Source organism: Musca vetustissima, unplaced genomic scaffold, assembly GCF_032173495.1.
Source record: "Musca vetustissima isolate MV318-11 ecotype Yass unplaced genomic scaffold, APGP_CSIRO_Mvet_v1 utg6862, whole genome shotgun sequence".
In the NCBI taxonomy this organism is placed as follows: Eukaryota; Metazoa; Arthropoda; class Insecta; order Diptera; family Muscidae; genus Musca; species Musca vetustissima.
In genome coordinates, this window is record NW_026875419.1 from 105,227 (window position 1) to 110,167 (window position 4,941).

At 33.7% G+C, this 4,941-nt stretch overlaps 1 non-coding gene across 1 annotated transcript; it reads left to right on the forward strand.

Moving 5' to 3' along the window:
* Positions 1-3,634: 3,634 nt before the first annotated feature.
* Positions 3,635-3,716, forward strand: Trnas-uga (transfer RNA serine (anticodon UGA)). The gene has a single exon. It is a non-coding gene; the product is annotated as a tRNA-Ser (tRNA).
* The last annotated feature ends 1,225 nt before the right edge of the window (positions 3,717-4,941 follow it).

The window sequence follows — 4,941 nt, forward strand, 5'->3', positions numbered from 1 at the left end:
TTCAATCTTATGGGTATTAGATTTTACTAAATTTGGTACATTTTGAATTTTTGGTGGACCGATAGATGTTAGATCCTGAAACTTGGAGTGAGGAGCATTGTTGGGGGTAGGATTGGGGTTACTTAGGCAGTTTTGTACATACAAAATTTTGGATTTGGGTGAACCGATAAAGCTAGCACCAAAGTTTTAGAAATATGCTTACTCTTGGGGATTGGGGTATGGATGTTGTTTTGGAAATTCATACATATGGGTAGCAAATGGTACAATTAGAATTTTGGGTGAACCGATAGAGCTGGAATTTTGTAATTTGGAGTTAGGGTCACTGTTGAGGTGGTGAATTGGGCTATGTACGAAGTTTTGGAAATGAATACTTATGTGTACTAAATTGTACTAAATTTGGCACACCTTGGATGTAGGGCCTTTTAAAGCTGGCATACATCTGCGCATAAAATTAACCCTATATTCATGTTTTCCCATAGTCCCCATATAAATGTCCGTCGAATTTTCGATTAGATCGATTCCGAAGATGGGACCATTGGTCCACTCATTCTGGTACATAACCCACAAAGGGTCAAAATTTTGAAATATTGTCAATCCAATAAAGATATTATGGAATCTGCACATCGTAATATTTCTTTCAAATTTAAATCAAGTTCGATGATGGGGTCCGTCGGTCCACTCTGTCCAGTACCTCCCCCACAAAAGGTCAAAATTGTGGATTTTTTAAATCCAATATCGAGCTAATGGAATCTCTGATTTAACTATACATTGCAAATAGAAATAATCTTACCAAAAATAGATTAACTTTGAAAAAAAAAATAAATATTTTAAAAACTTGTACATTTAATTTGAACCGCATTGAATAACGGATTTGATCCATTTTAGGCATATCATAAAATTCTATCAAACCTACATAAAATCCGAAGATGGGCTCTATAGGGCAACCGCTTCTGATAAAAACATTTACATTTTATACAATAAAAAAACACATATAATGCCGTAGACCTCCAAAGTACAAATCACACAGGCTACGAAATTGAGTCTAGAATGATGTATGCTATGTTTCGTGAAAATCGGCTCAGATTAAGATTGTACGATTGACACACAATGTTGTACAATGCACTGAAGTTAATATAAATTAAACTCTGACAAGTTTCGTTTACATTGGTTCAGATTTAGATATATTTTCGTTGGATTTTAGGTAAATGTTGCACAGAGTAACACGAAATTTTGCACAACGTAGCGAATTGAGACTAGAATGACGTTATGCATCTTGTTAAAATTGCTGCAGATGCAGACAGAGCATTCATATATATTTGAAAAGCGTATCTGATTGAGATTAAATTTTGAAGAGAGCGGCCTACCGAATTGGGTGCTTCAAGTTTTCTCTAAATCTTACTTACTATTAAAAATCGGTTCAGATTTATAGCTCTCATATATATTGAGACGAAATTTTAAATATCGAATCGAAATCAAACACAAATTTTGTCCGATTGACATACAATTTTACCCTGCTGCAGCATGACGACTTCCACTTACTCTAAATTGGTGCAGTTTTACATATAGCTTCAATATATAATTTTCGCAGATTTCCCAAAGTCTATCAGATTTGCATTTGCATCGGACAATATTTTTAAATATTGTCCGATTTCACGTCCACAGAAGATATGTTAGAGATATTTATACCCTTCACCACACTGTGGTACAGGGTATTATGTCTTTGTGCATATGTTTGTAACAGGCAAAAATAATCGAGATAGACCCATGGTTCCTTTTTGAAAATATACATAGAATCACTTTCTAAGTCGATTTATGCATGTCCGTCCGTCCGTCTGTCTGTCCACGTTAAATTGTAAACAAAGTACAGGTCGCATTTATAATCCGAATTGGATGAAATTTGGCATAGGTCACATATTCAGCCCAAGGACGAACCCTATTGAAATTGGGAAAAATCGGTTCAGATTTAGATATAGCTCCCATATATATATTTAACCCATTTAATGTAATCGGTCCCTATATACCTTTCGATTTGCACGAAATTTGGTACAACCTAATCATTTAGGTCTAGAATGATGTCTGCCAAGTTTCGTAAAAAATCGGTCCAGATTTAGATATAGCTCCCATATATAGTTTCGTCCGATTTCATGTAAATGGTGCCCCAAAGTCCCTATATATCTCTCGATTTGCACGAAATTTGGTACAGCCTAATCATTTAGGTCCAGAATGATGTCTGCCAAGTTTCGTTAAAATCGGTCCAGATTTAAATAGATATAGCCCTTTTTATTATAGATTGATTTTAAGTAATTGACGCACCATATATATTTTCGCCCGATTTCAAGTAAATTGGGCATCAAACTCCTCATGCTAGTCAGATTGACATCAAAGTTTGCACATCGTACAAAATTGAGCATAAAATTATATAGTTGCGTTTTCTAGAAGTACAGACAACGGATTACCTATTTATATTTGTTTGAAGTCGATTTACATACTTTATGGATAGATCTAGGTAGATTCACATTTAGATAAATATCACATATTTTATTTCATCCAATTTCATGCTAATAGTCCTGTTTAATATACCCATAGTGGTAAAGGGTATCATATAGTCGGTCCCGTCTGACTTTACTACTTTCCTTACTGGTTTTAGATAGTAGTAATTTGTATTGGTCCATTTGGAGTCTTATAGTAAAACATTACGGCTAACAAACCTCAATCAATTCTAGAAAATTGTCCGAAATGGATTTTTCAGTAAGTTGTTTGAGGGTTAAACCATTAAACCGTACAAATTTCGAACAAGGGTACCTTTTCGAACTTTTTTGATTTTTCTAACCATTTCATGTTTAGTGTGGGAGCCACTGTAGTTGAAGCATATGTTCCGTGTCTTATAAAACCTACTTCACTTCAACATTTCTTACTTCTTGCAACAAATGCCCGTCTTGGATCCTCATATAATTAGATTGCTGCAAGTTCATCAATGACAATTTCATAGATCAATTTTCATTATTTTATTGGCCTAACTGTCTACATGACTGACTGAATGAATGACTCTGACTGGCTGTCAGTTTCAATGCAGAGCAAAGTAAACATATCTTAATACTTTGTTAAATGGCAAACATCTTTAAGTGCTCTTTAAAGGGGGAGACAAAAATGCCATAAAAGTAATGATAATTAAATTACACAGAGTTGAGAAAGTAATTTTCCTTTAAGAGGGAAAATAAATTTGAAGTTTGTTTTTTTATTTCTTTGTGGAGATTATTTAAAGTGGATTTATATATCCCCCAAGTACATAAGTGGATATGTCATTCACTATTTTATAAAGAATTTATTATTATTTGTTTTTCTATAGAAAAAGTTTCGTAATTTATGTTGCCTATAAGTATTTGAATCACCAATTGATGCAGGTTATCATTATAGGTTTCATATAAAAATTAGACTGAAGTTTATGTTGTCTTGAAACTCCAAAACTTGATTTAAGGGTTGTTTTGAATGTCTGTACAATTTTAGGGGTAAATTTTGCATTTTCACCACAAAACTTTTATAAATTGTTGTGCGTTTCTTAGTCATTATTATTAGTGACACAAATGACAATCTGTGAATTAGTCATAATAAAATAACTTTGGGTTTATAAATAACAGCTGTGGTGTCCGAGTGGTTAAGGAGATGGACTTGAAATCCATTGGGTTATACCCGCACAGGTTCGAATCCTGTCCACAGCGAATATTAATTTTGCATGCACGTGTGCTCCAATTAATTAATGCAACATAAAAATCATGCAATTTTGAAAATATGCCAATTCTAAGTTTAAGTCCTGAGCAAAACGTAGGTAAAAGTGATAAAGGACGATCTCCCAAAAGAATTTTCACCCCCAGACCATGATGCCCATTTTGTCGCATAGTGTAATTCTAAATGATATTACAGTAAAAAATTAATATTATTTTCAAATTTCTTCGTGCGCATGAATTTCTAATAAAAAATGTATGTCATGTTATGGGTATGTTTCACTTAATAATATACGTGACAAATTTTCAGATAAATATAGAAATTTTTTCTGTAGAGAGTCCACAATTCTGTATAGAAACCACAGGTGGGGAAAGTCACAATTCTAAAATATTCCGAAATATCAAATTACAGCAAATTCTGAATGAACTGAATGAAGTGTTCAAAATCTTTGAAAAACCCAACAATTGGGACTACCTAAATATGAGGCCAATAATAATTTTTAGAAGGGAGATCGGTTTAAAACGTTTCCTAATTTTTTGGGGTACCATTATATGGTGTCTACCCTAAAAAGGACTAATATGGAAAATGTTTTAGAGGAGATATTCTACCAAATTCCCAGTTAAAACCCTGAAAATACCGAAATTTAGGAGGTACCGGTATATCGGTATACCCAAAAAAAAGGGTCTACAATTTATCATTTTTGGTAGGGAGATTTGCTCCAAGTGAGAACACAAATTTTAATAAAAGTACGTAATTTTCGGGATACCATTTTCTACCACTAAGAACACAAAATACTAAATCACAGCTAAGCCAACAGAAGAACGTACTTAAAATGCCAATAAAATGAAAATAGCAACCGAAATTGATATTTATACCCTACATAATTATGTTGTCAGCTTTGTATAACATCAAGAGTTTTAGTATTCCGATCGTCATATCTCGGCTAGCTGAGTCGATCTAGACATGTGTGCCCGTCCGTTTATCTATTATAACTTGTAAACGTGATACATGCCACAGCTATGAACAATAGTCACGAAATTTTGCAAGTAGGATGGTTCTGGCCAAAGAAGACCTCCATTGCATCGTAATTATAGGTTAACATTTATGGGATGAAATGGACCAGAAGCTTTTTTTGTCTATTTTTCTGATCTGAACATCACGAAAGTTTGCACAGAAAAAGGGGTCTGACCGAAGAATAAGCATGACTGTTTTGATGAAGAT